This window comes from Asparagus officinalis, chromosome 3 (assembly GCF_001876935.1).
Source record: "Asparagus officinalis chromosome 3, Aspof.V1, whole genome shotgun sequence".
In the NCBI taxonomy this organism is placed as follows: domain Eukaryota; kingdom Viridiplantae; phylum Streptophyta; class Magnoliopsida; order Asparagales; family Asparagaceae; genus Asparagus; species Asparagus officinalis.
The window spans coordinates 68,856,601-68,866,864 of record NC_033796.1 but is presented as its reverse complement, the minus strand read 5'-3'; positions in this window follow the sequence as shown (position 1 = coordinate 68,866,864).

Here is a 10,264-nt window from a genome sequence, read left to right as displayed (position 1 = left end):
TTACGGAAGGTATCGATGTTAGAGAGTATCCATAGGAGATGTGTCATCAGTCTAGATGAGTCTGAGTTTATCATCGATTTGATCGTCTTCCGGACGTCAGATTTTGATGTCATTCTCGGTATGGATTGGCTATCATCCTACTATGTTAGTATTGACTGTTTTAGTAAAACAGTCAGCTTACGGGTGTCCGATGGGTCTGAGTTGATCATAGCGACCTCACATGGCAACCAATTTGCAGATTCATTCCTGGCGTACATCGTGGAGGTGATGCTGAAGGATCAGAGTGGTGATTTGTACGAGACTAGAGTTGTCTCAGATTATCAGGATGTCTTTTAGGATATACCTGGGTTACCTCCTTTGAGAGAGGTTGAGTTCTGTATCGAGTTGCAATCGGGTACAGCATCGATATCCTGAGCACCCTATCGTATGGCACCTGCTGAAATAAGGGAGCTACAGACTCAGCTGGATGAGTTGTTATCTCAAGGTTTTAATCATCGAAGTCATTCTCCACAGGAAGTACCAGTCCTTTTCGTGAAGAAGAAGGACAGTACTATGCACCTTTGTATAAATTATCGTGAGTTGAACAAGGTCACAATCCTGAACTGGTATCCACTATCGAGGATTGATGACTTGTTTAACTAGGTGTAGGGAGCACAACATTTGTCAAAGATTGATCTTCATTCTAGTTATCATCAGTTGTGGGTTCGGGAGATGGATATTCCTAAGACCACCTTTCTAACTCGATATGGATCCTTCGAGTTCCTTGTCATGCCATTTGGGCTGACCAATGCACCTGCGATATTCATGGATTTGATGAATCATGTTTTCCGTCCATACTTGGACCAGTTCATAATTGTTTTTATCGATGACATCCTTATATATTCAAGATCGGAGGCAGAACACGAGCGACATCTTCATTTGGCTTTATTGACTTTGTGGGAGTATTAGTTATACGATAAGTTTAGCAAGTGCGAGTTTTGCCTATTTAAGGTCAAATTTTTGGGCCAAGTCATCAGCAAAGAGGGCATTGCAGTTGATCCAACTAAAATTATGGTAGTAGTTGATTGAAAGTCGCTAAAGACCATTTCAGAGATTCGAAGTTTCTTGGGTTTGGTAGGCTATTTCAAGAAGTTCATTCAAGACTTCTCGAAGATTTTGACGCCACTTACATGCCTTACAAAGAAGGGTATACAATTTGTTTGGGGCACATAATGCTAGGAGGCCTTTGAGACTTTGAAGGCTAAGTTGACTACAATGCCGATGTTGATCATTCCAAGAAGTGATAAGACTTTTGTTGTCTATACGGATGCGTCGTTGTCAGGTTTTAGAGGTGTTTTGATGTAGACCAGAAGAGTGGTGGCCTACATTTCGAGGCAGTTGAGGACTCATGATCAGAATTATCCCGCACACGACTTGGAGCTATTAGTAGTGGTCTTCGTACTAAAGACATGAAGGCACTATCTGTATGGAGTACAGTTCGAGCTATTTACAGATCATTAGAGTTTGATGTACCTCTTCTCTCAGAAAGAGCTAAATTAGAGACAGGGACAATGGGTCGAATTTATTAAGGATTATAAGTTTGCGATTCAGTACCATCTGAGGAAGGTGAACGTAGTAGCAGACGCGTTGAGCAAGAAGCATCAACATCAGATTTCAGCGTTGAGGTGCTCATTGTATCGATATCTTCACACCCTTAGTCAGTTTGACTTTAGGCCGAAGATCAGCGGGAGCAGTGTATTTTTGGGAGCTTTATTAGTGCAACCATCTTGGAGTGATAGAGTGGTCTGCACTCAGCTAGAGGACTCTTGGATTCAAACCCGAAAAGGGGAGATTAGACCGTTAGAGTGTGGTAGGACTTCGAATGAAGGGTCGACTAGTGGTGTCATGAAATTTACAACTGAAGAAGGACTTATTCGATGAGGTGTATCATTCCAGGTACACAATCCATCCAGGCACAACAAAAATATACAAGGACCTGAAGAGACACTTTTGGTGGAGAGGCATGCGCAGGGAGATTGCAAAATATCTAGCTAAGTTCTTTACCTACTAGCAAGTGAAGGCAGAACACCAGAGACCAGTAGGAACCATATAGCCTTTATCCATTCCAGAATGGAAATGGGCAGATATTTCTATAGACTTCATTGTAGGATTGCCGAGATCAAAGAAGGGGAACGATTTAATTTGGGTGATAGTTGATTGGTTGACGAAGTTAACACATTTTATAATAGTAAAGACAACCTATACAGCAGAGACTTATGTGAGGATATTTATCTAGGAGATCGCGTGATTGCACGGAGTTCTAGAGATGATCGTATCAGACCAAGGCTCAGTTTTCACTTCGCATTTATGGAGGAGTTCAAAATTCCTTTGATAGTACATTGTCATACTCTAGTGTTTTCCACCCATAGACAAATGGGCAAACGAAAAGAGTTAACCATGTATTTGAGGACATGTTGTGGGCATGTGTTATAGACTTTCAGGGTAGTTAGGAGGACCACATCCGATTAATTGAATTTGCTTATAATAATAGTTATCAAGCAACTATTAGGATGGCACCGTATGAAGCATTGTATGAGGGGCCTTGCAGATCACCTATTTGTTGGACAGAACCAGAGGACAACCTATTGCTTAGACCGAAATTAGTGAGACTGACCACAGAGAAGGTAGCAAGAATTCGGGAGTGCATTCTTGTAGTGCAGAGTCGTCAGAGGAGTTATACAGATTAGAGATGATGACCGCTAGAGTTCCAGGTTAGGGACTATGTATTGTTGAAAGTGGTACTAATGAAGGGAGTTTAACGATTTGGTAGATGGGGAAAGCTTGTCCCGAGGTATATTGGTCCGTTCAAGATAGTGGAATGCATTGGAGCTATTTTATATCGGCTAGATCTTCTAGCATCAATGTCGAGTATACACGATGTCTTTCATGTTTCGATGTTTAAAAAGCATCTACGCGATGAGGAGCAACAGCGAGTTTTAAACGCGCCAGAGTGAAATCCATGATGATTTGACTACTATTGAAATTCCTGTGTATATTCTTGCCAAGGAGGACAAAAGACTTAGAAACAAAGTGATTCCTCAAGTCAAAGTTCAATAGAACCAGAAAGGAGCCGGGAAGGCTTCTTGGGGGTTGTGATGAGGATATGCATCGCAATGACCCACATCTATTTGAGTAAGTAAATTGTTTAACTATGATCTGCCTGTGTTTATGATTATCTATATGCTCATTGTAGGTGTAAAAATTTGATTTTCCGAAATAAGGATTTCATTTGTATTGACAAGAATAGCTTATTACAAACTAGATGAATCAAAATTATAACAGAAGCAGAGGGAATGCCCTCCTTGTTTAACGTGGGGTCTTTGGTAGTGATAGGACGCCTCGCTCAGTTCTCACACTGAGTTTGCTTCACTTGGACGATTCGATCGAGGTTGCAGGAGAGCTTCAGTATGTAGTAGAAGCTCGTATTGGTCGAGTTTGAGTCTCCGAGATCAATGGCAATCAGGGCTGAAAGCTTCAAGGATATTCTATAGTGCAAGAAAAATGCAAGGAGCAGGTAATCAACCCGATTGGGGATTGAGAGCCAATGGTCCAGCTAACTGATTGAGTTAATCAATTAACTACGAACCTTTTTCCTGTAGCCAGGAGAGGCCCTTAAATAGGAGAGAGACGGCGTGGTCGCTCCCTTGAATCATGAGATGTGACCATGTACTATTGATAGATCCCATGCCTCTCACTTGTACTGTGAGCGACTGCTTGATAGGCTCAGAGCACTGTACTCCTCCCCTTCACATCACGGGAGATGGGAAGGTCTATCCCTGTACGTGATAGTGCAACCGCCAGGTACTCTGGCGAGTCTGGCGAATTTGTTGATCACTTGGCTAGTTGCTTGAATGTGCAGGCGACTCTCAGTCACGTGGACGAACTTGACTCGTGTAGGCGAATCAAGTATGCAGGCGAGCGACCGGTCATATGGCGATACAGGCGTACTTTACGATTAAACAAACTTAACCTGTGATGGCGAGTTAAGTATGCAGGCGAGTTCGACAACTGTGTGGATTTGACTGGTCACTTGTACTGTGAGTGGCTACTTGATGGGCTTGGAATACTATGCTCCTTCCCTTCACGTCGAGGGAAATAGGAAGGCCCATCCCTGTATGTGACGGTGCAGCCGTCAAGTACTCTGGTGAGTCCGATGAGCTTGTTGATCGCATGGCCAACCAAGCGGGCTCAGCTTTTGAGGAGACTTGACTCGTGCAAGCGAACCAAGTGTGCAAGCGAGTTGCTGATCTTCTGGAAGATTGCCCGAACACATAGGTGAGCTCAGCGATCGTGTGGTCTTGACTCGTGCTGGTGAGTCAAGCCCACGAGCGAGCTTCCTTCCTCTGGTGAACTCAAATCTTGAGTGGACTTGACTCGTGCAGGCGAGTCAAGTGTACAAGCGAGTTTTTAGGCCCTACTGTAGTCAAGGCAATTTTACATCCTACACTCATATCTATACTTAACACTAAAATGGTGGTATTAGCACTTAGCTCCAAATTATTCGTAACACATGGTATATATATGGGGGGTTCCTTGTTTGGGATTTTTGCTCGATGTACAACTTTCACTTAGTTAGGGGTTAAGTGAGAGTATTTACATTCTAGACTAATAAGTATAGATATCGAGGAGGATTCTTGGGGGAGCACGAAGATGTTATACGTTGCGACTACCCGTACCTGTTTGAGCATGTAAATTGATTAAGTTTGATTGGTGTTCATGATTATCTATATAGTCATATTTATATTTAACGCTAGAACGAGGGTATTAACACTTAACTCCTAATCATTCAGAACACATGGTATATATATGGGGGGTTCCTTGTTTGGATTTTTTGCTCGACGTACTTGTTCCGCTTAGTTAGGAGTTAAGCGGGAGTATTCACATTCTTGATGGTTAAGAATAGATATTGCTATGTTTTATATATGGAGATTAATAGTACGAGATGTGTATATGAGAGTTTTCTTGTCTGGATTATCCCCTTAACATGCTTTTCTAGTATTAATAATCTCTAAGATACAATTGTAAAATTTTGGGGACGAAATTCTTTTAAGGGGGGAAGAATGTAAAACCCCGTAAATTTGAATATATTGTGATAAATAATGATAAATATGTTATATAGTGATAAATAACATATATTGATGTTCGAGTATGCTAGCGATTGATTTGAGATCAATCCAACGTATATATATGAATATATGAGTAAAATCATGCACGACTTGCATGAGCCTGAATCTAGAAAAATCGATCATTTATGAGTATTTATATTTTATACACAGATATAGATTAAATCTGAAAACTCAAAAGATAAAAGTTGTAGGTATCTTCAACAGCTTTCTAACTAATCTTAAATCATCTCATTCTGAGGTCGGACGTGAAAGTTACAGCCAAAATACTGAAGATTTATTTCTCCAAACAGACTGATTTGAGTCTTAGTAGTCGACTAATAAGGCCATTAGTCGACTAACAATGGTATTAGTCGACTAGTTAGGTTGTTTCCAGATTTCTTAATGGTTTCTAGTCTGATTCGTTTTGTTTCGAACCCAGTTGTATATATGCCTATATATACTCGTTTTAAAGCTCTTTTTACCCTCTTTCACATGAGTTTAACACCAGCCACCTTCCTCCTCAAACCCTAAACCTAATTGTGAGTTTTTGGGAGAGTTTTGAGGCGTTTGTCGAGAGGAAGGCGGAGTTTGAGATCGTGGTTGAAGGGGGATCTTGCATACACGTGGTTGAGGAGTCCGACAGCCTCCTAAGGCAAGATCATCTCCATCCACTCCTGCAACCTTAGTAATTTCATGATTTAAAGTGTTCAATCCAAGTTTATATGCTTAATTGTCATTTTGATGTGATAAAAGATAGGTTTTTAATAATAGATCTATAACATATGTTAGATCTGATGTTTTTCTTGCTGTTAACATTAGAAATATGATCATGATCATTAGGTTTAATTTTATTTTCGTTTTTAACCTGTTAATTAAGTTTAACTTATATGCAAAACCCTACTTTGATAGTTAATTGAGTTTTCTTGTGTTATCATGCTAAAACCTAGAGTTGTGATATCTAGGCTTTGTAATCATATTTAAAACAAAATATAACTCTGTCATGTGTAATTAATTGAAGAGATTTATTAATGAAGGTGTTAAATTTAATTGAAATAAGATAATTCTATGTTTATGATCAAGATAATCTCTGTTTAATGTAGGAAAATCGTGTAAATCCTGTTTGAGATTATATAAGTGCAAGTTGTTTAGTTAATTTCCTATTTGTGCATATTAGTTTGCAGTTGCATGTAGAGTAGTCGACTACTAAGATGAGTAGTCGACTACTCTGTCTCAAAATTCATTATATAGAAAAATTTCTTATAGCAGAGCAGTCAACTAATGTGTATAGTAGTCGACTACTCACACTTAGTTTGATTTTCCAGATTCTGGATGAACTCCGAATAGTCGACTACTCAGTTTAGTAGTCGACTACTAAGGCTGATTTCTTGAGTTTTGTTTTTTTAGCTGAGATGTGTTTGTAGGGTTTGAGGCGCCCTTCCTTACATGTAAATTCACGAATATACAAGTACAGTATCATTGCACACACATGAGTACCCAAAAGGGGTTTTGACAAGAGTTGGGTTGTCTATGTCCGAATTAAAAGTTGTTATACACGAGTTGGATATCGTTGATGAGCATAGTTCATCACTATATGGTATAGTGCGTCTATATACCAATGTACACAGATTATACATGAAATAGATATCACTGATGAGCTCAGTTCAGTTCTACATGAGGTAGTGTGTCGATATTCCATATGTATAGGCCATTGCATCGGGTTTGGATGCTTTTGAGCGTGCAATGAGGCTTGTGAGCCATCTATTTATGAGGCTTGTGAGCCATCTATTTGGATACCTATATGGTAGGTCATCTCGTACTCAGACTACGTGTTGAGATCGTGATGAGACTAATGAGCCATGTACACAGTTCATGATACCTATAGGGTAGTCCGTGATATTGAGATTGCTAATTTATAGCCTAAGTTTTTAGGTGGATATCAGTTATGAGTTCAACTCTTCTTTGAGATATATGACCGAGATACTTTACACTTGAAAGTATACGGGAGTATATGTTGGTATTTATTTTATCTCCCCAGTGATTGTGGAAGATATCATAAATACGATGTAATGATGTCTTTATATTTCTTTATTGTTTTCTTTACTTCTTAGTTGGGATCAATTATTAACGATTCATAATTTAAGACATATGGTATATACATGAGTGTTTTCTTATTTAGATTATTTCGCTCAACGTACCAGTCTCGTGTTGTGGATTTCTAATTATTAATTTCATTAGACTATATATTCTTAGTTCAGTATTAATGTTTAGATATCTACAATTTTAGACAATGGTATATACATGAGGGTTTCCTTATTTGGATTATTTTACTCGACGTACTACATCTCGTGTTGTAGGTTTTTAAATATTAATTCTACTTAGATATAGGAAAAATGAATCTAGGTAGACTATGCTTAATAGATAGAGTCTCCACTCTATCTAGTAGCCCTTCCCCTAGGGACGGATGGGGGTGATCTTGCTGTAATGCTCTGATGCTCTTCTTGTTGTTCTTTTTGTTTTAAATTTTCCTTTCAGTCAGTTCAGAGTTCCGGAGAGTCGCAGGATGACGGAGTTCTAGCATAGTCGCCGTTGCATGATTTATTTGTAGAGACTCCACTATAGAATTATTTTCACTATTCAAACAATAGAGTTTTGTACTCATATTGTAAAGGCAGTTTGCCTTAGTTTATTATCAGTTGACTCTTCTTGAGACATTTTTATTATTTTAAACATCAGATGTATTTCAGTTGAGACATGATTTTTATTTATAAGATATCTCTTTCTATATCATGTCTATTATTTTTATTTCCTTACTTTGTCTGTTTTGTACATGCATTTATATTTGATTCAACTAGAGGATATTACCGTGATTGGTGAAATATGTTAAGGCACAGTGTGGGTGCATAACAGGTTTGACATCTCTGGATTCACCTTGGACTACATCCATGTGTAAAACCAGTAGTTTCACAGTTGGTATCAGAGCTCTAGTTCCAGCATCCTTAGGATCAACCTATGTCGAGTTGTAGAGCTAGGATAGAATTTCCTAGGATTCGTGTACAGAGTCTGCTAGGAATTCCTAGAATGAGTGAGGATGTAATACGTATACCTCAAAAATTACAAATTTTTTTCCAGAGATGCTTATTATTTGATCGAGGTCATGTTCATCAAATCCCCGACATCAGCATCATGAATAGCCTCCTCCTCTTCAGCTGATTATTCCATGATAATATCTACAGATAAAGCTGAATTTTGAGTACAAGAGAGAAAGTGGGAATCCACGTCAAGTGGGAATCAACATTACCTTGAGCCTCTTTAGCAAGTTTCGCAACTCCAGCACTTATACCTGCTTCCTTCAATTTCTCTAAAAGAGCATGAAGCGTAAAAACGATTAAAGGAGGAACAAATTCTGAATCGTTTAACTCTTTGAATTGCCACCCGAATAAGGTAGTATATATATTAGATACACTTGCGCTGGAGGCCACGGGAGTGACATCAATAGTTGGTTCTTCACTCATAGCCTTGTGCATCCGTTGAGTGAAGCCTGGTTCCTCAAAATAAAAAAAGCCCAGGATAAGTGGGTCAGTATGGAATCATATCTTCTGCGCAACCCCCTATGAATGAAAATTGCAGGATGTGTTTAGTGAACTTGAAATGGAAGTGTTAAGCTGATCGGCTCTTCTTCAAATGTGAGCAATGGAGTGCGAGGCCTATGTGCGACCTTCTTCATCTTCTTTGTTGGTCGGGCTTCCTCTAAGATAGCAGATCTCTCTTAGAAAAATTTGGTGTGCAACTCGGCTTTTGGGGAAACTTTAGTTTGAGCTTGAACTTGAGCTTAAGCCTGAGTTGAAGGTCGAGATCTCTTTCTACGAGTGAGGGGCTCAAAGTCTTCTTCTTACTCTCTAATGAGGACTTCCACCATCATCCAGTGGGGAGATGTGAGAATAACTTTCTCTTTCGGCTTCTTTGGAGCTTCTAGAGATTTGGGAGGGTTGGAGCGATGAGTCCTATAAGTGACAGGTGAGCTCACACCACTTCCTCTTGAAAAGAAAGAAGGCGGGAGGCCCGTCATAACTTCCACTTTGTCGTCCCCTGCCTCTGTGCCTTATGCTCTTGCCAGCATCTTCTTCGAGAGTATCTTCTTCATCAGCTTCGGAAAGGAGCCTCTTCAAACCCTCCTCATGACCTTAACGGTTTTTTCCCCTTCCTCAAAAGTACAGCCTCTCGAACAACCTCAGTGGCGAGTCTTGCTACTCTTTTTGCCTCCAGCTCTAAGATCCTCTTCTTCTTAGTGGGCGTGTTAGCGGCTATGAGCCATTTGTAGCATAGGAAGGTTATCTGCAACTGAGGTTCTGTAGCAGGGAGACTGAATTTTGCACCTGTGCAACCTGCTATGCTCTAGGACCATGCTCGAGCTCCATCAATGAGTCCTCCGTGAACCTTCAACCTCTTGTTCAGATTCTCAATGTATAGTTGGTCGTAACCAAACTGACGAGCAAACCAGCAAGGGAAGTATGGCTCCATGCTACAAGTGTTCTTCACCCAGAAGATGAGATAGCTGGGGCGGATATTCATCAGCCAATGGAAGTAGCCCACATCTAAAATAGTTCTATTCTTTCAAGGTGCTTCCTCATCAACAAGCAATTCATTGTAATGGTCGGAGAACTGAGGGAAGCACTTGAAATACTCCCAGCACTTATGAATCCAAAACTACCTTGTTACTTCATGCCACTATCAGGCCTCCCACTTGCACTTCTCTAAGGTTTGCAACAAAGGAACGTCCAGATTCGCAACTTCGGGTGCCGTCATTAGATCAGGTCGGTGGAGGACGAGCCACACCATCAGATAGGTGTACGACAACTCTATCATGGAAGTGAGAATTGTTAGGTCTCATATTATGAGCATACATCTTCTAATCTTGTTTTGATGATTACAAACAATTCCTAATATTGTTTGTCTACTGTTTATGTTTTCTTATTAGGTATTCTAAAGAAACAATATGTTGGAGGATGGATGGAATTACGCTACAATGATCACATCAAATAAAGGTTGGTAGAATAGTGGAAGGAAGCCATTGCACATCAAGTCATATTCAAGATCAAGCTTTATCCGCAACCAAGTTAAGC